This window comes from Elephantulus edwardii, unplaced genomic scaffold (assembly GCF_000299155.1).
Source record: "Elephantulus edwardii isolate Elephantulus edwardi_28Jun2011 unplaced genomic scaffold, EleEdw1.0 scaffold00122, whole genome shotgun sequence".
In the NCBI taxonomy this organism is placed as follows: domain Eukaryota; kingdom Metazoa; phylum Chordata; class Mammalia; order Macroscelidea; family Macroscelididae; genus Elephantulus; species Elephantulus edwardii.
The window spans coordinates 1,645,724-1,670,559 of record NW_006399872.1 but is presented as its reverse complement, the minus strand read 5'-3'; the positions used below and the strand labels follow the sequence as shown (position 1 = coordinate 1,670,559).

The 24,836-nt window shown below is 40.9% G+C and overlaps 1 protein-coding gene across 1 annotated transcript in view; it reads left to right on the top strand.

The window, feature by feature from the left end:
• The window catches only part of TSPAN5 (tetraspanin 5), a 257,691-nt gene that overhangs the window by 179,137 nt on the left and 53,718 nt on the right, over positions 1-24,836 (top strand). The gene's annotated exons all lie outside the window — the stretch shown is intronic.

The following is a 24,836-nucleotide window of genomic DNA, read 5'->3' as shown; positions in this document are numbered from 1 at the left end:
GTGAACTTTTCTTATGAGACCCTTATCTGAGATGGTATTGCAAAATGTTTTTTCCCAGTCAGTAGGTTTTCTTTTCACTCTCTTGGAAAAAGGTTTTGATGCACCACAGGGTCTTAATCTTCAGAAGGCTCTGTTTATGGATGTTATCCTCTTCTATTAGTGCATTTCTGGCTTTATTTGCCAGCCTTTTAAAACTATAGGCTGGGTTTTTTTTAAGTTTGGTCCCATTTTCTCTCTTATGATTCTTTGGTTTTGGACTTTACGCCTATTTGTCTGATCTACTTTGAGTTGATTTTTGTGTATAGTGTGAGATTTGGATCCTGCTTCAGCTTTCTGCAAGTTGAAGTCCAATATTACCAGCACCATTTGCTGAGGTCTCCCCATTTGATATATTTTGTTTCCTTGTAGAATGCCAGTTGACTGTAGGTGTTGTTGTTGTTGCTGTTATGTGCTGTCAAGTCGTTTGCAACTCATAGCGACCCTATGTACAACAGCCCTAAACCCTGCTCTATCCTGTGCCAATCACATTGCCTCTGACACACCCATCCCGATTATCCCAGTCACTGAATCAGTCCACTTCATAGAGGGTCTTCCCCTCCTGCGCTGCCCCTCTACTCTACCCAGCATGATGTCCCTCTCCAAAGACCTGTCCTTTCTTACAACATGTCCAAAGTATGTCACACGAAGCCCCAGAATCCTTGCCTCCAAGGAATAGCCTGGTTTAACCCTCTCTAGGATGAATCTGTTTGTTTTCTTGGCAGTCCATGGTACATTCAGTACTCTTCTCCAGCACCACAGCTCAAAGGCGTCAATTCTCCTTCTATCCTCCCTAGTCATTGTCCAGCTCTCTGATGCATAACAAGTGATTGCAAAGACCATGGCCTGTGTCAAGCACACCTTAGTCTCCAGAGAGACACCCTTGCTCTTGACCACTTTAGAGAGGTCCCTAACCGCAGACTTTCCCATCGCAATACGTTTTTTTATTTCCTGGCTGCTGGTGCCAAGAGTGTTGACTGTGGAGCCGAGCAAACTGAAGCTGTGAACAATCTCAATCTCTTCGCCATCCATCCTGATGCTACCAATTGGTCCAGTGGTGAGAATCTTTGTCTTCTTGACATTGAGCCTCAGTCCATACTGAAGGCTGCTGTCCTTGACGCTCTGCAGTAAGTGCATGAGGTCCTCCTCAGTTTCAGCGAGCAGGGTTGTGTCATCTGCATAACGCAGATTGTTAATAGATCTTCCACCAATCCTGATGCCACAATTCTCCTCATAGAGCCCAGCTTCTCAGATAATCTGCTCTGCATACAGGTTGAAAAGATATGGAGATAGGACATATCCCTGGCGTACACCCTTCCCAATTTTGAACCATGCAGTGTTGCCCTGCTCTGTTCTGATGACTGCCTCTTGGTCCAAGTATAGGTTTCGCATTAGCATGATTAATCAAAAGGAATTGACTGTAGGTAGATGGGTTAATTTCTGTGTTATTGATTCTGTTACACTGGTCCGTGTGTCTGCAATAGTACTAGTATCATGCTGTTTGGGTTATGATAGCTGTGTAGTAGTAAGTTTTGAGATCAGGGAGTGCTATACTTCCCACTTCTCTTTTTTTTTTTTCAGAAGTGTTTTGCTTATTTGAGGTCTCTTTCCTTTCCAAATGCTTTTCCAATTACCTTTTCTATCTCTTTGAAAAATTGATTTGATATTTGCATTGGGATTGAATTAAACACGCCGATTGCTATTGGCAAGATTGTCATTTTCACTATATTGAGTCTTCTTATCCATGAACAGGGACATTTTTCCATTTATTTAAGTAATGTTTTGTAGTTTTCTATATAAAGGTCTTTTGTGTCTCTAGTTAGGTTTATTCCTCAGTATCTCTCTGTGATTGGGTATTGTAAATGGCATTACTTACTTAGTTTCCTTACCTATTCTTTTTTTTTTTTTGTTACTGTAGAGGAATCCCATTGATGGGACTCTGAGAGTGATCCTTCTTTTTCTTTTTCTTTTTTTTTTAAGAATTTAAGAAGAGTTTGATGATCGTTTTGTGGGGGTCTTTTTATGACCTTAATGTCACCATTTATGTTAGGTGCATTCAGATGTTCTCTATCTATTCATGTCAATCTGGGTAGGGCATGAGTTTTAAGGAATTTGTCTATTTTTTGTAGGTTTTAGAGTATAGCTTTTCTGATAATCAATTTGATTTCCTCTTGTTCTGTTGTGATGACACCTGTATAATTTCTTATTTGAGTTATTTGTGTTGTCATCATCATCTTTTTTGTTGTTGTTGTTAAATTTGCCAATGCTTTGTCCATTTTATTGACCTTTCAGAGAAACTGCTTCCAGTCTTGTTGATGGTATCAAATTGTCTTTCTGTTCTTTATCTCATTGATTTCAGCTCTTATCTTTATCATTTCCCTTTTTTCTAGAGGCTGTAGGTTTAGATTATTGTTCTTTTTCTATTTGGTGGAGGTGTTAAGTCATTAATTTTGCTGCTTTGGTTTTTTTATGTTTGCCTTTGCTATGAACCACCCCTGAGGAGTGACTGGCTTAGATGTATCCCAGAGGTTTTGTCATATTGTATTTTCATTATCATTTGTTTCAAGGAACTTTTCATTTCACTCTTTATTTCTTCTATAACCCAGTTATGTTCCAGCAGAGTGTTATTTAGCTTCTATTTGTCTGATTTTTTTAAGCTTTACCCTCTTGTCATTAATTTCTAGTTTTATAGCATTGTGACCTAAAAGGATACTTTGTTTTATTGCAGTGGTTTTTAATTTGTTGAGGCTTGCCTTGTGTCCTACTATTGTATCAATACTGAAGAATGTACCATATGCACTTGAGAAGAAATACATTGACTTTTAATTGGGTGTGGTACCCTGACTACATCCACAAGGTCAGGTTGGCTGATTGCATAGTTCTTCTTTGTCTTAAGTTTCTTTTGGGTTGATCTATCCTTTGGTGAGAGTAGTGTGTATATTCTCTTACCACTATTGTGGTTCTGTCTATTTCTTTCTTCAAGTCTGTTAAACTTTATGTATTTAGCAAGTCTGTCATTTGCTGTGTTGATGTTGACCAAGGTTACATCATCTTGACCTGTTCTGTCTTTAATCATTATATAGTACCCTTTCATATCTTTATGGTGATTTTCATTCTGAAGTATATTTAATCAGAGACTAGTATTGTCATGCCAAGTCTGCTTTTTGGGGGTGTCATTAGTTTATATATTTTCCCCCATCTTTTGAATTTTAGTCTGTATTTTCTTGTTTTTGGATGTGTTTCTCTTATAGGCAATATATTGATAAGCTTTTCTTTTTTTTTATCTATTCTGCTATTCCTTTGCTCTTGATGAGTGCATTTAATCTGTTCACATTAAGTGTGATTATTGATAGGCTAGATTTTATTGCTGCCATTTAGTTTTTCTGTTGTGTCTCGTTACTGTGTTCTGTCCACTTTTATTTGATGTTTCTGTGTGAAGGATTTCCCTTCGAATTTTTTGTAGAGTTGGTTTTATGTTCACAAATTTCTTTTGTTCCTGCTTTTCTGCAAATGACCTAATTTCTCCCTTATATATGATAGACTGCTTTGCTGGATACAGGATTCTTGACTGGAAATTGTTTTCCTCAACCTTCTGTATATATCATCCTATTGTCTTCTTGTACACATCGTTTTTGCCGAAAAATCAGAACTTAATCTTATTGATTCTCCTTTGTAGGTGACTCTTTTTTTTTTTCTATGCTGCATTTTGGGTTCTATCTTTTTCTTTGATTTTGGAGAATTTGACTGTGTCTTGATGTTTTTCTTGTGGGGACTAGTCTGTTTGGAGTTTACTGAGCTTCTTAAATGTGGATCTGCTAGTCATGATACCTGGAAAGTTTTCTTCCCATACCTCTTCCACAGTTTTTTCAGTGCTTTCCCTGCCCTTCCTTGTGTTTTGGAATTCTGATCATACATATGTTCCTCTTGATGTTATCCTACATGATTCTAATCTTTTTTTAATTGTCCTTCCATCTCATCTCTGATTTTTCTTCTAGCATGTTTCTATTGAGATTCTTGTTTGTCCCTCCTGCTTGTTGGAAACCTCTGCCATTTCAGTCTTGATAGTTTGGATTGCTTTTTCATGCATTCCTATTATTTCATTGCTGTGTTGATTGTACCGTCTCTGTCCGTTATTTTTTTAAAATTCTTGTACCTCTTTATCTATAATTTCTATTCTTCTATCTTTTGTAAATTCTTCTGTTATTGTTCATATTCCTCTGTGTCAATATATTTCTTCTGGCTCCTTCTCCCTAAAGTATCCACTTTATTTATTGCTTCCACTTTTCTATCATTTGCACCTTCTTCTGTAGGTATTCATTTAATTCTACGTCAGTATATTTCTTCTGGTTCCTTGTCTTTGGACTATTTGCTTTGTTTCTAGCTTCCATAATTTGTACCTTCTCTGTAATTGTTCATATGACTCTGCATAAATATATTTCTTTTCCCACCACCATTCTTTTTTATTTGAAAAATAGTGGAACATGAAGAAAAGATGAATATTTTTATTAAAATATTATATATGTTCAAGCATAAACAGAATCCATTAAATCTCCTAAATTTTAGTAATCCAAGATATATTTTGATGTACATTCTACTTTTGTTCCTTAATTTTTAAGCTTTTTCTTTCATTTTTTAATATTACTCTGATTTATTTACAAAGTTTTAAGACATTGCTTTTCACAAAAGATCCTTTCCATTTCCTTCGTCCCACCCACCCATCAAATTGTGCAATGTATTTCATCTGCCTTCTTCTGTCTCTAGGGTAATCATTGGGTTTGCAATATGTTCTATATTTTTAGGGGGAGGCTTATTTTGGTGATTGTTTCTCCCTCCCCCAACTGAAGTTTCCTCCTGCTTTCTTAACATTATGTGAAGTTATTCTTGATATATGTTAGACCATTCCTATTGTTTCTGTTTAGGTTGTTGACATCTCTATCTTCATGATGTTAAGCATTAGTTGAAGGCTTAAAAATTGTTCCATCTGTGAGGTTAAGCGACTCTTATTGGGAATCCTTTTTGGGCCTGTGGAGCAGGAAGGTTTGACTTTCTGGTCTGCATTGCAGACCTGTAGAAATCTCACCTTATTGTAGCCTCTTCTCTTGAAGTTTAATGTACTCTTTGGTCCGCAAAATACACCAATCATGTTCCTGACCTGGAGCACTATCTGTTCCAGCGTGTGGAAGGCAACTCCCTTCTTTCCCTCCCCAGAACTTTAGTGTACTGACTCTGGGAGTGAGTCTCTCACCTGATTACAACCCCTCTCCTGAAGTCTGTTGTCTTCTTAGGGCTGAAGAGTAGAGTGACCAGATTCCCTACTGGAGCAGCTTTTGTTGCAGATAGGAGGTGGAGTAAGTGGCAAGAATCTCCTGCCCTAGCACTTCAGTGCACTGGCTCTGGTAGTGACTCTCCTGATTGCAGCCCCCTCACCTGAAGTATGTTTTCCCCTTTGGTCTGTGGCTGATCTCATAGCAGCTAGGTATCCTGCCTGGAGCAGTTTCCCCCTTGGGGAGTTGCAGGCCCTTTTCTCCTCAGCACCACAATGTTCTGGAAGTGGCTCTTACCTGATTTTAGCCCCCTCTTCTGAAGTCTGTTGTCATCTTTTGTCTCATATCAAGGTTTTTAGCCTACTTGCCATCTAACAAGTTACCCTGCCCTAACTTAATAGGTTCCAACAAAAGATCCAAGACTCCTGGGACACAAAGAGCTTTTTAATCACAGCAATAACAGTATCTCTGAGCATTAGCAATTTTGTTTTCTTTTTCTAATCCTCTCTTCATGTGGTATGATTCCCTATTCCCAAGAAGGGCCAGGCAACACTGGATAATGAGTTGTGTATAGTTGAGAAACCCTGAGTTGAGGGAACCTCTTTTACAATGGTCAACAAACCTGCTTGACCTTTTTTATTTTTTTCTGGAGAGAAATACTATATTTATCTTCAAGTGCTTGTTTACTATGTAGATTTTATACACACACATACAGGCTGCGTGGGGGATATATATATAAAATTCATTACAAAGGGTTATGTACAATATCCTTCAGATATACTCATTAGCTGTACAGCATAAGGGAATTATCTCCCAACACAAATTATTCTGTAAACAAACACCAAATAAGATTAGATTTCTAGCAAAACTATTCACTTAAAATGGAGCCTGTACTTACAGCATGTATCTTACTCTGTTATTTTAACAGATGACATTTTAATTATATCAGATACCTTTTCAGACTGTTTTCCTTTCACCAATGCCTGGTCATCACACTTCTGTGTAGTTGGATGAGGTTCTCTGTTATTACCCTTGAAGATCTGAGCTTAGTGACTCAAACAGCTGGTTGGTGATGGGTTGGCATTATAATAACCTGGGTCTCCTGACTCCCAGTCTGCCTGTCTGTGGAGAACATTGCATAACACTACATCTGTTTTTCCCCCTCTATATTAAGACTATCACCAGCCTTTATCAAGGTGATTTCAGTTCCATTCTGAGTTCCTTTTTGGTAATTGCCATTCTCTTCAGATTTTGGGTGTTGCTCAGATACTTTGAAAGGCTGGAGTTAAGGATTCGGTTGAATTAAGGAAAAGTTTCATTCATCCTTTTTCTTGCTCAGTGTTTTTCAGTCTCAACTAGATTGCACATAAATAGTTTGCACTAGTTTAGCCCCTTGTTTCCCCTTACTTAATGCATACATAAATGGATGAGGATCTCTTTCTGTGTGTGTCAGTTTTGATGATTGTCAGTCTTTTCTGGTTTCCTGCTCCTTCTCTATCTCTTAGCCTCCTTTTCCATGTTTTCTCTGTGCTTTCACTGTTAGGTGCCTTCAGGTTGATTCTGTCTCAGAGCAGCCTATATGTACAGCGGATCAAAGCCTTCCCTAATTCTGTTCCACATTCATAGTCACAGCTGTGTTAAGCCCATTATAGGTAATCACTGTGTCAGTTTGTCCCTTTGAGGATATTTCTCTCTTTAACTGGCTTTCCACTTTTCTAGCCATGATGCCCCTTTCCAGTGATTGGCTCATCGTGACAGCATGCCCCAAGTATGTGAGACCGAGTCTCACAGTCTTTGATTCAAAGGAGCACGCGGGTAGGTAGATACAGCTTACTCATTGCCGTCACGTTGTAACCAACTCAAAGTAGGCCCTTCAGCAGGTTTTCAGAGGCTGTAAATTACACAGGAGGTGCTTGCCCATTTTTCTCTCTACAGAGCAGCTGGTGGATTTGAACAGCAAAAGATGCACCCTTTGAGTTGGCAGTACAATGTCCTGTGGACTTTGCCACCAGAGCTCAGGTACTGCGAGTCTCTGTATTTTGTAGAGGAAAGAGTTACACAACTATTAAGTGTGGGAACCTGGACTGTGACCTAAACTTGATCTAATCCTGAAACCATTTGGTTTCCAACCTCCTTGTCCACCTGTATTGCAGGACCTTTCCACTTGAGTACTTGGCACTACTCTGAGTGGCCACATGTCTGTAACTGAACTGAAAAGGAAAAAAAAAATCAGTCTTTCTCCTATTATTTTCCACCCTCCATTCCTAATTTTTAAATTATACAACTGCTTAAACTAAATGCATACCTGAAAATTTTTTTTAGATTTCTCTCTCTTTCTTTCCCACAAACAGTTCACTCATTCAGTTTGTTTATGACCAGCTGAAGACTGTATAGGGAGTCTTGTTGTCATAATGGATTTTGCTAAAGGAAAGGTCAGTGGTTTGCCTCCACCAGGAACTCCATGGAAGAAAGATGGACAGTCTTCCCCGGTAAAGATTTATAGCATCAGAAACTGAGAGGATGGTTGTTGTATATTAGAAACTACTCAACAACAGTGAGCTTAGTTTTGGGTGAGCCATGTAACGGGAACCATGGGAGCATAGCAGTTAGAGAGCTCAGCTGCCAACCAAAAGCTTGGAATTCAAGCTTATCAGCTCCCCTGCAGGAAGGAGATACTGTAGCCTGCTTCCTAAAGATTTCTAGCCCTCGGAACCCTAGGTCAGTTCTCCTTGGCCCTACAGGCTCACTGTGAGTCAGAATTGACTGGGTGACAGTAGGTGTGTGAGCCAAGATAGCTTTGAGGACAGAGAGGGAACTAAATAGACAAAAAAACCCCAAAACCAAACCCCAAACTCCGGACATAAACATCTTTATTCTTGTAGAAATTAATGTGCCATTTTACAGATTTGGAAACTGAGGTATAGGTTAAGTGATTTGCCTAAGATCACATAATTAGGACTCACATTTGGGCATGCAGGTGAAGAGCCCATGACCATAACCTTCTGGTTCCTGTCACCAAGTCCAATAGAATTTCCTCTTTAATATTTTCTTCTGTTTGTAAGAGATTGCCTCTCTGTCTCTGCCTTGATTTAGGCCACTGCCATTCTCCCCAAGAATACTGCAGTTGGTGTCTGATTATCCAGTTCACAGGATAATCAGACTTACTTGTTGTCTTACTAATCTGCAACTGAAGAATTTACCTTTCCCCGAACACCACCTTGTTAGAGATTCTGCCCCTGGTTAAGTGACTGGTATCTGCCTCTTTCTCAGCCCCACAGCACCATCCTACAGAATCAAATCTTTTAAAATGCACAGTCCCAGACAGGGAGGGAACTCTTAGTAAGCAAGGTAAGCACAGCATTTCTTGTGCTTGCTGCTCTGTAGTGAACAGTTTCGCCTTTAGTAAGTAAGCCTGTGCTTGCTTTGCTTGTTGGGAAGTATTCCCCTGACAGCAGTGGCCTTCTAGCTTGTGTCACTGCCTGCAGGCTGGCCTCTGCCTTCAGTTTATTCTCCATGGTATACTGGAATAATTGTTCTAAAATGCAATTTGGATCCCATCCCTGTTTTGTGGAAAAGCCTTCTTGGATTCCCACAGCTTGGTGGTTCCTTGTAACCAACATCATAACACAGCTCAAGGTGATAAGGCCCCTGCTAGTCCTCTAGCCTTGGGATTCTCAAACTTTATCCTGAGAACAATATCGCCTGAAGGGTTTGTTACAGCAGAACTTGTGGGAACCTGTTCCCCAGAGTTTCTGATTCCGAGATCTGGGGCTGCCTGAGAGTTGTGTCTCTAACAAGTTCCTTGTTCTGCTGTTGCTGTCAATGCCAGAATGACAAGGTGAAGTCACCTGCACCCCCGCCACCTGACACCCTTCTCCAGCCCCTCTGACCCCGCCTCACACTGTGATTTTGCAGAAGATGACCTCCTTCTCTTTCCCTTTAAAATGAGCTTTAAGTGCCTCTTCCTGGAAAGCTTCCTCTGCCCCCTCACTGAGCCCACTGAGTTTCTATAGCAAATAATGTGCACCTTGGGGAAGGGTCTGCTCCCTGTGCTTGAGGTTGGATTTACTGTTGTAAATCTAATAGTACCCCTAGAATGTTAGCTCCTGAAGAAAAGAGATCTCCCATTGTATTATTACCTGTATTCTTGTAATCTAGCAGAGTGCTCAATGTAGTGTGAATCTACTAAGTAAATGACTTGGGGGCCGAGTGGCTAAGGAGTTGTGTCACCAACACAATGGCAGGTGGTTTGAATCTACAAGCTGACCCTTGGGGAAAAGATGGGCAGTCTCATTTTGGGAGATTTTATTGCCTCTGAAAATGAACTGAAGAGTCAGCTCTGAGCCAATTCCTACTTGATTGTGATGGGAGGCAGAGGCACTTATTCTGTAGGGAACACAGGTGGCATAGGCTGCAGGAAGTGCACTGCCAACCTGGAGGTGACGACTCTCTGGCTGTTCAAATCCTTCAACTACTACGTGAGAGAAAGGTGGACAGTCTCCTATGCAATTTATGGCCTGAGAAACCCAGTGGAGGGTCACCTAGGAGTTGGTTTCAACTTAATGTCATTGAAAGACTTTAAAAAAAACCACAAAACAAAAACACACACAACTGAGAAAAAGAATCTATTTCAGGTTTTATTAGTGTTAACTATCAAGTTTTGCCCAGATGTTTTGAAAATGCCCAGATGTTTTGAAATTGAAAGGGTGCTTCAGTACAAAAGCAGTACACATCTCAGAGCATTGCCCTTTCAAAGAGGACATTAGCACGAGTTGCCCTGTGTGGCTGTTGACCAGAATCAGTAGGACTTATGCCCACAAAGGCTGATGTTTGTCTATAGATAATTTACTTACTTCCCATGCTATGATTTGAATGATTCTAGTTATGTCTCAGACCTCCTCAGACTTTGGTCTGTTTTCAGCTGTGGTTTTATCTAATAAGAGAGTTACAGATGGAGTAGACCAGGCAGCAGAAACCCGACCTTTACTGAGACAAGTGAAGATCTGTGAGCTATAAGCTTGCAATCTCCATGCTTCTCTTCACAAATGGATAGCTTAATCTTTCACGTTCATCTACGTGCCTGCTTGGCCTGTGTCATTTCCAAGAAGCAGCTAGGTTTTGTTGCTTGCATACCTCTCTCCTTTTCTCTTCTTTCGGCCTCTAATCCATAATTCTTGCCAAAATGTTAAATCTTAAGACTCTAACAAAGAGTTTCCAAAGGAAATTTTGTCTGGATGCTAGACAGTGGTTCACAGCCTGCCCCACTCTTCTCCCACTTCAAAGACAGAGAGAGCTGTTATCCTTTCAGGGGAAAAATTAAGGAGGAAAAAGTAATAACGGAAAAGTTTGGGTGCTACCAAAGAGGCTTCCTTCTGTGCTTTTCCTCAGACCTCCAGAGCACCTTCCTAGGCTCTGTTGTACAGTGTCATTTCAGTAATTATTCCTGGATTCCAGTGTCATCATTTTGTTTCAGAAGTTCAGTCAACAGGCAGGATAACATGGCTATTTAAGCATTCCATCACACATCAAGTAGCAAGAGCTTGCCTGGTTGTTCAAAACAACGAGTATTTCTATTTAGATGGTTGGAAAGGAGCAACACTTTGCCACTTAGCATCTGGAATCCTGTTGCTCACATACCTGTTCTGCATGTTTTATCATTTACAGTGCACTTGACAGTAGGAATAGGAAGCCCTGATGACGCATGTGTTACATGTTGGGTTGCTAACTGAAGAGTCAGCAGTTCAAATCCGCAAGCCCTTCTCCATAGTAGAAAGATAAGAAAGTCTGCACCCATCAAGATTTCCAGTCCAAGGAACCTGGTGGGGAGTGGTCATGAGTCAGAATCAATTTGACAACAGTTGAGTTTGGTCTCAGAAAAAAAGCATGAAGGAAACTAGTCTCTTACATATTGTCTTAGCATCCTCTTGGTTTGCAAACAACAGAAACCCTCAGAGTTGTTATGTGCCATCGAGTCAGAACAGACCCATAGCTGACCCTCCAGAGGGTTTTCAGAGGCACTTAATCACACGGGAGGAGATTGCCTATCTGTCTGCTGTGGAGCAGCTGGTGAGTTTGAACCTTGTGCATTTGGGATAGCAGTGCAGCTTCTTTCCACTAGGCCACCAGTGCTTCCTCACTAAATGCAAGTGGAGGTTATCTAATATAGAAAACCAGGGATCTTGAATAGAATCCAGAAACAAGAATTGTAGTGAGACCTTCAGGAATGGAAGTTCTCCTTGATCACTCTTTTGGTTTTTAAAACTATATACACTCTTCAGTACATATAATGCACACACCTTCCTATTCTGTTCTACAGTAAGGTAGACCAAGCTGGACAAAGTCACTGTATCATTTCAGAATTCTGCAAAAGAGAGGAAGGAGGCTCTGGCTCCACTCACATTGATGGATTTGCTCTTCCTGAGTCTATGAGTTTGACCTCAGTCAAATTCTTTGTCAGAAGGAGGGTAGAATGGGAAGTGACAGGGCTGGAGGGCCTCCCCCTTGATTATGGGCATCACTGTTCAGAAAAAGAGAGTGTAGATTGAGAGACTTTCCTAAACTGTTACCTATAGTTTACGGCAATGAGTGTGCTGAGACCAAAACCTACCCATGTGGGGTATATGAAAACAAAGAGTGTATTTAGGGAGAGACAAGATGTATGAAGTAGTCTTGGATGGGAACAAGTGAATTTTAATACAAGATTTCAAAATCAGTAGATTTTAAAGTTCTGAGGCTGATCACATCCAGAGTTTATGACCCAGACTGTTAAGAAGTAGAAACATGTTGGGATTTGACTTAATCTCGACACTTTGACTTGGTTTTATTGTTGTCAGGCACTATTTAGTAGGTTCCTAGTCACAGCAACTCTCTGTAAAACAGAAAGAAACCTCATCCAGTCCTGTGACTCTGTCAGTCCACCTCATTGAGGGTCATCTTCTCCTTTTCTTACCCTCTTCTTTTCTAAGCATGATGTTCCTTTCCAAGGACTGGCCTCCCCTGATACAATGCCCAGCGTATGGGAGACAAGTCTCACTGGCCTTGTTTCTAAGGAATACTCCAGCTGTACTTATTCCAAGACAGATTTTTTTAGCTCTTTTGGCAGTTTGTGGTACATTTGGTAATTTTTACCAACACCACAATTTAAGGCTTTGAGCCTTCTTTGGTCTTCTTTATTCATTTGTCCAGCTTTCACATGCAGATGAAGCAGTTGAAGATATTGTGACTTGGACCAGGCACACCTCAGTCTTGGTGACATCCTTATAGTTTAGCACTTTATTTATTTATTTTAATTTTAATTATGACTGTAATGAAAGTTTACAGAAAAGTGCATTTTCATTCATTCATTGTTGCTTATTTTCTTCCCTCCTCACTTCCCTGTAAGCTTTTTTCTTAAAAAAAAATTATTCATTCACTGTTGTGACATTTTCTCCCTCTCTCCACCTCCCCCTTCTCCTTCCCCAGTCCTCTTCCTGGTGTACCTCTTATTCTGGACCATTGTCTTACATATAATGCCTAATTATATATATATATATCTTTTAAACAGTTCTGTCCCTCATCTGTTCCAATACATGGTTCATTTGCCCTCTGCAATATCTCACTTGATTTCTTGACTATAACTTTCATGGGTGTTGGTTGTTGTGTCTGAGTAAAATGAAATTCTTGACTACTTTTCTCCTTTCTCACTTTATTGTGATGTTGATTATTGTTTGAGTTGTAAGGACTTTTCTTCATGTTGAAGTGTAATCTATTCTGAAGGTTGTGTAGTCTATGACCTTTAGTAAATGTTTCAAGTCACATTTACATTCTGCAAACAAGGTACTGTATCTGCATAATACAGGCTTTCTTAGGAGTCTGTCTCCAATCCTTATGCCACATTCGTCTTCAGAGTTTAGCTTCTCAGATTATTTGTTCAGCATACAGATTTAATAGGTATGGTAGATGGATACAATCCTGATATTCCCATCTTGATTTTACATTATGCAGTCTCCATTTGTTCTATTTAAATAACTGCTCTTTTTTTATAACCATTCTAATCTCCTAAAAATCCATATGTAATTTATTTATGTTTATTTTACTGCCTTTGTATCTCCATACACCCCAAATAGAATCTCACCTGCACAAGAACAGGGGTTTTCTCTGTTTTCTGTAATTTACTTCTGTATATTCTTAGATATCTGTTTGGCACCAGGTGAATACACACTAAACATGGGTTGAGTGATTTACAACTGTTTCCTAAAATCTCAGAATCATAAAGGACGGAACCTGATTGCACAGGCAGGCTGTATTCAAATCACATTGGGGAAACCATTCAAGCTAAAGTCAAGAGTGAGAGAATGATGCTGGCAGAATGTCCTGTTACACGTTTGGGTTTTGTCTGTCACACCATCTTAAGAGGATTCTAGACAGTTGGAATGAATGTTAGAGTTATTTGTCTCTTCACACAAAGTCACATAGGGCCCTGGTGGTAAAATTGGGATTGGCTTTCTGTATATTGAATTTTCCAATAATCTGTACTTTTGGCATGGCAAGGAATGTATTGAGAGACTTCATACCCTGCGATGAGTCCTTTCTTTAAAACCAGAACTCTCTGCTCTCGTCACTTTGACTGGTGGTGACTTCTTATGTGTCCAGGTAGAATTGTGCATCATAGGATTTTTGAATTGCAGAATTATCTGTACCACTACACTGGATGTTCTGTGTTTTTCACACATACAGTTTGTTACTGATGTTAGGTGCCTTTGAGTTAATGGTGATTCATAGCGACCTTATGAATAACAGATCTGAACTTTGCCCTATCCTGTGCCGTACTCCTCACCTTTAATAAAGTTGAATCTATTACAGACATTGTGTCAATTCACCTTAAGACTATTCCTCTCTTTCTCTGACCCACTGCCTTTTCCAGCATGATACCCTTTTCCAAGGACTGGCCCCTCCTGACAATATGCTCAGAGTACGTGATATGAGGCTTCACCATTCGTGCCTACAAGGAGCACCTTGGCTATACTTCCTCCAAGACAGATTTATCCATGGGGTACTCAGCACTCTTCTCCAACACTGCACTTCAAAGACACTGATTCTCCTTCTGTCATCTTTATTTGTTGTCCAACTTTCAGACACATAGCAAATAATTGAAAGAGACAATGGCTTGGATCAGGTTCACCTTAGTCTTCAAGCTGATACCCTTGCTCTTTGGCACTTTGGAGAGGTCCTTTACTGCAGATTTTCCCAGTGCAACCTGTCTTGATTTCTTGACTGTTGTTACAATGAGTGCTGATTGTTAATTATTTATAATTTGGAGACATCAATTCATTAACAAAGCTGTTCAGCCATCATCAGTCATTGTTGCCAAATTTCCCATCACCATAAACATTATTTTTTGAAATAAGTAGCTTTTTGTGTAGCAGCACAGGGACTCTCTGTTGTAGAAAAACATAATTTATTTTGTTATCCTACGTACTTGGCACCCTGTGTGGGCTGCTCCACCCCACACACCTCTGTGGGAACTGGTGATCCCTATAGGCCAGAGGTCAGAGTGAAAGTCGATGCATCACAACATCAGGAAGAGACATCTTTCCTAATGGCCCTCACCTTCCTTCTGTGACAAACATTTTTAACTGTCTCTCTTGTTTATTCAGGCAGAGCTTAACGTTGTTTTAAACCTTCATCAGAGCTCTGTTCAGCCCCCACCCCATTGTTATTTTGGACAATATTTTTGAGGCTCCTGTTTGGGGAAGAAGATTGCCCTGATTTTTCCTTTCCTCCCTCGTGTTTACCTTGTTATTTTGAGGTAGCTCACTGATGCTGGGCAGATGCTGTTGACGTAACTCCTGTTTTCTAAGGCAAGAGGGCTGAAAACGTCAGTTGCCTGTGAGCCTGGATGTACACTGTGTTCATTTCTGTTTCATTTTTATGAATAAAAATACCTAGGAGAAATAATTGGATTTTAAAAGAAGTTCTGTTGAAAAAAGCGCACACAAGCTGAAAGTTGCTTCAAAGAGAATTCAGATAGCAGCCAGAAGAATCTATGAAGAAAACCGTCCTTTGGAAATGTCACTAGATCTTAAGCTAGTTTAGAAAATTGGCACCAAGAGTTATTTCTGTCAGAGGGGACATGTGATGGAATTTTGAAGAGCCAGAATCTGTGTCGAAGATGCCAGAAACATATGCATTAATCTTAACACCCCCTTCTCTTTCGCCTTCACCCCTCCACATGTCCACTCATCACTACAAATGTCAATTTTCTTCTACATGGCTCTGAGTGCCATCCCCTTCCTTCCAGGACCCCATCAGGCCTTGACAAGATTACTGCTTTCATTGCCTGCTGGTCCCCGTGTATCTACTCTGGTCTCGCTCTAATATGTTCTGTACCCCAACTAGCTTCCCCCACTTCTTTTTCCAAAACTCAGGTCTAATAATGGGCTTGCACCCCTGACTGCCATACAGAACAGGTCCTTCATGATGGCTTCTGATCACTTGTGATGATGGCTGGATTTAATGACTTGCAAGGCTCTCTCTAAGAGTAGCACATGGCTGCATCTCTCACTGTGTGTCCTTGGGAGGGATTTGCATCGCTCCTATCACTACTCTCTGTGCTCCTGTCACCCCAGTCTGTAGACTATTCTCCAGACCTTTTCATCTCCCTTTTGTCCCTCACCACAAGACCTCCGTACATCCTCTTCTCTATTCCTGAAGGTCTCTTTTCACTTCATTTGCCTGTTAACTCCTCTTCATCTTCCTGGCCCCATAATAAGTGCCTCGCTCATAGAAGCCTTCCCTAGCTTTCAGGGTCTGTGTGCCCTTTGTAACATTATCAGGGCTACCTTTTATCTGTGATTATTTGGTGAAAGCTTATATTTTGGCATGGCAAGGAATGCATTGAGAGACTTCATACCTTGCAGTAAGTCCTTTCTTTAAATCCAGAACTTGCTGCTCTCAAGTCACTTTGACTGGTGGTGACTCCTTATGTGTCCAGGTAGAATTGTGCATCATAGGATTTTTTTTTTTTAGGGTTTTTCTGTTTGTTTAATACATCTGAAAAGAATGCATATACAAGCATCATAGGATTTTTAAATTGCAAAATTATCTGTACCACAACACTGGAAGTTCTGTGTTTTTCACATGTACAATTTGTTGTACCCAGTGTGTCTACTCTGGTCTCACTCTTATGTTTTCTGCACCCCAACTAGCTTGCTGCTGCTTCTTCTTTCAAAATTCAGGTCTGATAATGGTCATTTGGGCTAGGAAACTGTATTTCCTAATTTCTATTTATCCCAAGAAATTAACATTATTTGGCACAAAGCTGTTGTTTTTGTTGTTAACACCCCCACTTAGTGACGCTGTGAACAACAGATCAAAGCCTTGCCCTGCCTAACAGCAGCAGCATGATTTCCACCAGGTTCATTGTTAGGGCCACTCTTGTCATTCCATCTTGTTGAGTGTCTTTCATTCACTGACCTTCCCCACTGTGATGTCTCTTTTTTGGCCCCTCCTATTAAGAGTTTCATCATCCTTGTTTCTAAAGAACACGGTTGTTGCACTTCCTCCAAGATAGAGTTATTTGTTCTTTTGGAAGTCCATGGGTAGTTGAGTACTCTTACCCAACACTATGACTCAGAATCCTCATTGCTTCTTTGTTCCTTATTTATTGTCTAAAGTTCTTGTTGTCGTTATGTGCTGTCGAGTTGCACACCCACCCTGAATACCCCAGTCACTGAATCAATACACCTCATAGAGGGCCTTCCCCTCCTGCGTCGTCTCTCCACCCTACCAAGCATGATGTCCCTCTCCAAGGACCTCTCCTTCCTTACAACATGTCCAAAGTATGTCAGACATACCCAGAATCCTTGCCCCCAAGGAACCGTCCGGTTTAACTCACTCCAAGATGAATCTGTTTGTTTTCTTGGCAGTCCATGGTACATTCAATACTCTTCTCCAGCTCCACAGCTCATAGGCATCAATTCTCCTTCTATCCTCCTTGGTCATTGTCCAACTCTCTGATGCATAACAAGTGATTGCAAAGACCATAGCCTGTATCAGACATACCTTAATCTCCAGAGTGACACCATTGCTCTTCAGTACCCTGGAGAGGTCCCTAACAACAGACTTTCCCATTGCAATAGTTTTTTGATTTACTGGCTGTAGGTGCCAAGAGTGTTGATGGTGGAGCCAAGCAGACTAAAGTTATTAACTATCTCAATCTCTTCAGCATCTGTCCTGATGCTGCCAATTGGTCCAGTGGTGAAAATCTTTGTCTTCTTGACATTGAGCCTCAGTCCATACTGAAGGCTGCAGTCCTTGACCCTCTGCAGCAAGTGCATGAGGTCCTCTTCAGTTTCAGCAAGCAGGGTTGTGTCATCTGCATAACGCAGATTGTTAATAGATCTTCCACCAATCCTGACGCCACACTTCTCCTCATAGAGCCCAGTCTCCCGGAAGATCTGTTCTGCATACAGGTTGAAAAGGTATGGAGATAGGACACATCCCTGGCATACACCTTCCCCAGTTTGGAACCATGCAGTGTTGCTCTATTGTCTAAAGTACCAGTTCAAAAAAATAATAGTTGAAAAATGAATGAATGGCTTCTTATGTTACACATTTTTGTAGCATTTGGAATGAGGAAGGAGCTGCCCTATGTCTATGATGTTGAGGAACTTTATTAACGCATAAAACAAACAGATAGAAGAGACTTGCTCATTGGCCTCCAAGAAAGGGGAGCAAATGTGGCCTTCTCAACACAGATGCCCAGTAAGCCTAGTCACATCCTAGGGCCATTTTCTCTCCAGCTTTTCTTAAATGTCAGATTCTCCGGCTCTTAATCTCTCTGTGAAGAAGGCTGTCATCAGCGTAGCACTCAGTATCAACATTTCTCAACTCCTAACCAAGAATATTTATCTGTGATTAGAAAACCTAGAAATTACAGAAGGAAATTTAAGCCATAGCACATGCATTTCAGTGCCCTTCTCTATACATGAACTGGCGTCTGGACAAACAGTTTATCATCTTTAAAAGGTGTTATAGTTGTTATAAGCTCAGGTAGAGGAGGCAGACTCCTTGAGCACCCCAGCTTTGAATTTTGGGAGAAGGCATTAGACTTTGTCAACTTGCTTATTGATAGAGTGGGAATGGTTATAACGTATAGTAAACTCAGCTTGTATTTCTGATAATTCTCTTGTTCCAGTCATTTTTAGGTAATCTTCACCAGGATTTTGTTTGCATGTGATATTAGTGATATTGTTCTGTAATTTACACACTCTTTCTAGTCACCTTTTTTTGGAATGGGAATCTGTTCCAGTCAATTGGTCAAGTGGTTGTCCTCCAGATTTCTTTGTACAACCTGGTGGACACATTAAGAGCTGTATCTGTTTGATGAAGTGTCAGTTGGTATTCCATCAATTCCTGGGGCCATGTTTTTTGCCAGTTCTTTCGGAGAAGCCTGAACCTCTTCCTTTGTCACTATTGCCTCTTGATCATGTGTAGTTTCATGAAATTCTTTTCTGTCAATCAGTTCTTTTTTTTGGTACAGTGACTCTGCATACTCCTTCCATCTTCTTTTAATGCTTTTCTGGATCATTCAATATTCTGATGTTGGTTTTCTTCGCGCTTCTTCAGGGACGGGCCAGTGGTCACATCTTAGATGAACTGTCAGAAGTTTTCAAGTCCCCAATTGCTATTCACTGGTAGAACCTTGCCTTTGTTTACTGTGCTATGCTGACTGAGCTTAACATGGTCCTGCAGCTGCATGACCAGAGAGAGATTCATGCTCTCAGGAAAGATTAATGCTCTCAGAGTGTTTGGTTATGGATAATAATTTCACCTAATTTGAATAAGAATTTTACACCCTCCCACCTACTCCCACCCCATTGACTTGACAAGTGAGCTCTAGTGACCTAGTGGTAAGACATTGCTGTCAACACAGTCACGCAGTTAAATCTACCAGCTGCTCCGTGGGAGGAAGATGGGCAGTTCCATCCTGGGCAGTTTACAGCCTCTGAAAACCCATGGACGGAGTGAGTTCCAACTCAACAACACCTAAAAACATTGGCTCTTCTACTACATATGTGGATAGATTTGTAGCACATAAAAATATTCATGTTGAAATATTTTCTGCCAAACATATGGATGGAGGAATCTCTTTCATTTGCCTGTTTTGTTGTGTTTGTGTTGGTTTTTTTTTTTTTAATTTGAAAAGAAATTCTTTTAAAGAAAGATTAAAAATAAGGCTTAGAGAGTTCAGGCAACTTTGCTAAAAAATATACAACTTCTAAGTGAAGAAGCTAACATGCTGAGTCTAACATCAAAGTGAATAGTTACTGATAAATTTCCATTTTCTACACAAGGGACAAAAAGTTGGGCATTCTGGTTAGAAGAAGCTAGAATCAGGACATCATAGATACCTCCCCCAGAGAGTGTCTCAGTTGAGCTAGTGACTACCCAGTGCTTTCTCACTAACACAGTATAATACAGTCCCTAATTCATCAGGGTATTTAACAAATGTTGGCAAAATTATTATTAATTTTGAAATATCAAAAATTGGGTGGACAAACATTGCAGTGCCTGTTTGCGTAAATTACCATGTGGGAAGGTTTGTTTCCCTCTCAGTGGAACAAGGAGTTGGCTCTGGGTGTGCTCACCCATTCCTGGGGAGTCAGCCTCTCTGGTTCCAGAATGAGCTCACTCCAGTGGTTTATGGTCCTCTTGTCTTTAGGAAGTGGGGAAGGGGGGAAACGTGAGTGCTGCAAATGCGGCGTGCCTGTCTCTGCTTTTTTGGCTCTTCCCTGTTTAATTATTTGGAACTGGAACAAGTTGATTTTAAAACAAAACATATGGGCTGAGAGGAACAGAGAGGACATTAGCCAGTGATGTAGTGTAGAAGGTATGTATCAAGTTGAGGCCGCCAGCCCTGTACCACTTCCATGTTTAGGTACTGAGTATTCGCCTTCACGCCTAGCATTCTTCTTCCAAATTCTTAAAGCCTCGTTTGGAAAGTGACAGCAGTAAAAGGAGAAATTACTGGAAGTATACATCCGATATTTGTTGTGACTCTTCTTTTAATCCAGCCTTTGTGTCCTTCTCTGTCTGTAAAAGCATTGGATTAAAATTTGTTGACGCAAGTTTGTTTGTTGGAGCTTTATAAGTGCCAAGGAGAAAGGAGAAAACTTTATTTAAGAAGGAGAAAGCAGAACCACCATTGAATCCATTCTGCTTGAATCCAGTGCTGGCGCTGGCAGGAAGCATTTTGGTTCCCCAACCGCATGTGAAGGCAGCATTTTCATTTCTTTTAGTACCTAAGCTCCCCTTTGCTCTTTGAGGAAGACATATATGATAACCTCATGGTGCCTCTTACTTATAATACTAACTCTCATGCCTCAGCTTTTATCAGGGACTATTTACCTTGAAAGGAGAACTGGTGGCATAGGAGATTAAGGGTTGGGCTGCTCCCAAGAGATTGGCATTTTATCCCTACTAGCTACTCCACAGGGGAAAGACAGATTGTTTTCTTCTGTAAGGATGTACAGCCTCAGACACCTGGTGCAAGGTCACCATAAGCCTGACTGGATTTCACAGCAGTGGGTTAACTTTGAATATTTACTTTGATATCGGAATCATCATGGTTAAAATCTCACTCCTCCTCTTAGAAGCTGGATGCCTTTGAACAAAGTTACAGAAACTCTTTAAGCCTCTTTTTCTTCTTTTCTATGTTCCCTATAAGATACATAATATTAAAAATCTTATTTAGAAGTAGAAGAAAGATTCTCATCACTGGATCAATTGGCAGCATCCGTATGGATGGTGAAGAGATTGATATAACAGTTTCAGTTTGCTTTGTTCCACAGTCAGCACTCTTGGTACCAGCAGCCAGGAAATCAAGAGATGAATTGCATTGGGAAAGTCAGCTGTGAGGGACCTCTCCAGAGTAATGAACAATGATGTCAGGCTGGAGACTAAGGTGCACCTGATCTGGGCTAGAGTCTACGCAGTTGTGTGCTATTATGCATCAGAAAGCAGGACAGTGACTAGGGATGATAGAAAGAGAATTGATGCCTTTGAATTGTGGTGCTGGAGAAGAGTGTTGAATAATACACCATGGACTTTTAGGAGAACAAACAGTTTTGTCCTGGAGAGGGTGAAGCCAGGCTGCTCTTTGGAGTCAAGGATTCTGAAACTTCGTCTGACATACTTTGGGCATTTTGCAAGGAGGGACCAGTCCTTGGAGAGGGACATCATGTTTGGGAAAATGGAGGTACAGTGCAGAAGAGGAAGATCCTTGATGAAATGGATCGATTCAGTGATTGGGGTAGTGGGTGTAGGGGTGTCGGAGGTAATGAGGTTGGCACAGGATAGAGCAGGGTTTAGGGTTCTTGTACATATAGGGTCACTGTGAGTCGACTCGACAGTAGGTAGCAACAACATTTAGAAAAATATTTTAAAGCTGCAAGCAGATAGTAGATGCAAAGCAGTAAGCATAGTATGTGGCAAGTAATAAGAGCTTCAGTGAATGCTAGTGATTAGACTGGGATCCTCAGCTGTGACATGTCTGTGCTCTTCAGCAGGAGACATGGCTGATCACAATGTCCTGCCCAGTTCTGGGTTTCCTCTGTGATTAAATACTGGGTCAGAGCAGAACCAGGGCTTTCTAGAGAAACAGAAACTCTAGGAACACATGAGTGGCACAAATGGGTAAATGCTTGACTACTAATTGAATTGTTGGTGATTGAAACCCACCCAGAAACACATTGGAAGAAAGTCCTGGCAGTCTGCTTCCCAAAGGTCATGGCCTTAAAAACCCCTGTGGTTCTACTCTGCAGCACATGAGTTCAGTGTAGATTGGAATCAACTTGATGGTGACTTTTTGATTTGTACATGCACACAATGTATATCTAACCTCTGACAAGAATTGATACTGCAGTTTTGAGTCTGAAATATTAAGATAGGGTGCAAAGTCAGGCAGGCTATCTATCTTACTGTCTTGAGGAAGAATTTCTTTTCCTCCTGGAAACCTCAGTGTCTGCTCTTAAGACCTTAATTGACTGGAGGAGGCCCAGTCAATTTAGTGAGAACATTCTTCTTAAGGTAACTGATTATAAATGGTGGTCCTTATTTACAGAGTAGTACATAGCAACACCTTTTGCTTTTAAAAGCCCAATTTGCTTTAAAAACTGGACAATGTAGCCTACCCAAGTTGCCATATAAGACTGACCATCAAAAGGGGAAGTAATGAGAAATTTGCCCATGAAAAACTCTAGAGTTAGAAAGTAATACATTTCATTGTGGTGAGTTTGATGTCATATGTCAAACTGAATCCTTAACTCCCGTATGTCCCGTATGTTCTACATCTGATGGGCTTCCACGTGTTCATTGGCCAGTTCTTACCTTCTTGTTCTCTCTCTCTCTCACTGCCATTAGGTCAGAATTGACTCATAGGTGACCCTCCCTTGTGTTTCTGAGGCTGTAGATGGAACAGGAGACGAGTGCTTATTGTTCTCCTGATGAGCCATTGCCGGATCTCTGGTTCACAGGACCTAGAAATAGGAGAAAGACGTTCTGCATTGTTTTCTTTTCATACTGCAGAGAACCAAGTACTTTTTAGTCATTTGAGGTACTGATTCATTTATGTCTTGGTCCTGAAATGTAACGTGTATTTCCCCCTGTGTGGGAAAATAGTTTGAAGTCTTGAAAGCAAAGAAATAAAAACCTTTTTAAACATTTTCCAGAAAGCTTTGACGACTTGGGAATTGTGCTGGGATCACAAAGGTACACGTCCAATTGACCAGCTGCTCTGCAAGAGAAAGGTGGGCAGTCTCTGCCCGCGTGATTCACAGCCCCTGAAAACCTGCTGGAGGGTCAGCAGCTGTGAGTCAGTTCTGACCTGGTGGACAACAACAAACACTTTTCACACAGTTACCACTTGGTTCCCACAAGTTGGTTCCCACTTGTAGTGACCCCAAGTATGCCAGAACAGAACTGTGTTCTATTGAATTTTCAAGAACTGACTCTTTGGAAGTAGAGCTATTCTTTTGAGGTACTTCTGTGTGGACTCGAACCTCCAACATTTCAGTTGACAACTGAGCACGTTAATTATTTGCACAACCTGAAGCTTTTCTGCATATTGTGGTTATGGACCATGGAATAGGAACTGACTCATAGTAGACCCCCTGACACGTTTTCAAAGGCTATAAATCTCACAGGAGGAAACTGTCCATCTTTCTTCCATGGAGCTGCTGGTGAATTTGAACCACCCGCCTTTAGGTTGGCAGCACAGTTGAGGGTCAGAAAGCATTGATTATCCTATAAGTAGGAAGTTGATAGCAAAACTACCACTCCATTTTTATTTCCTTTTTGTTCCTTGCTTTCTCCTTCCATTCCCTTCCTTCCACTGACTCTATTTCCCATTCCCATTTGGATTCCTGAGCCATTACCTAGGAAGTGTCAACACCCCCCTGCTGTGAATGATGACAGCCTGCCCAGGTGGGGGGCTCTCCATTTCCCACGAACTGTGAAGAATAACCACAAACACACTTGTTTTCTCTGAGTGCCCTTCTCAGTGGATGGCCTTCCTGACATTTAACTTAATCAAGATGTTAGTAAAATAACTGGTGTGTGCTCCTATCATCAGACTGAAATGCTGTCAACCTGCCCACTCTCCTTTCACTTTGGTTTTTGAAAAGGAAATGCAGAGTTGCTTCATTTTATTTTAATTTTTTTTAAGAAAGAGGAATAAAATTGTCTTTCCTCATGGCCAATTACACCTAGTACTGATTATTGGGCTCCTAGTGGGCGGACAGCCTTGCACAATGTGTCATCAAGTCTACGACACCCAGATTATAAAACACATTCCTATGTTAGGTACAATCAAGCAAAGAAAAAGTCAGCAATTAAAATATGAGATACCACAGGCTTTGAGCCACATTCCAGTTTTAGAGATGGGAAAATGTGGTGTCTCAGAGCAGATAGAATACAGGAAAAATTAATTAAAATGGAAAGTTCTTCTGGGTACTAGCCGGTTCCCCTCTTTTCCCTTCCCACTATGCAAAAGGCTAATTAATGAAACTAAGGAAGCTCTGGTGGCCTAGTGGGAAAGGAATTGAGCTTCCAGCTCAAAGGCAAGTGGTTAGAATCAGCTGCCTGCTCTGTGGGAGAAAGATGGGCAGTTTCTTCCTGTGAGATTTACAGCCTCCTGAAAACCCATTGTGTTGTTTCTAATTCAACAACGAGTTGTGTTGATGAGATATTTGATGATGTTCGCTATGGTCCTCTGCGGGGAGACCCAATGTGCTTTTATATCTTTAACCCAGTCCCACCTGGTGCACGTGTACTCCATGTTTCACATGAAGCCCAGGATGGAGTCGAAGTCAGAAAGAATTGTGAAAGCCCTCTAAATCAATTGCAATAGGCTTCTAAAAGAGAGAAGAGTCTAGGAATTGTTTTGGAGTTGAATTTGAAGACATGACTTCTCCATTTCCAATTTGACCTAGATCATTTAATGATGGCATGATGGTGAGGGAAGTGGCACCAGCACAGGGTTTCAGACATCTTCTA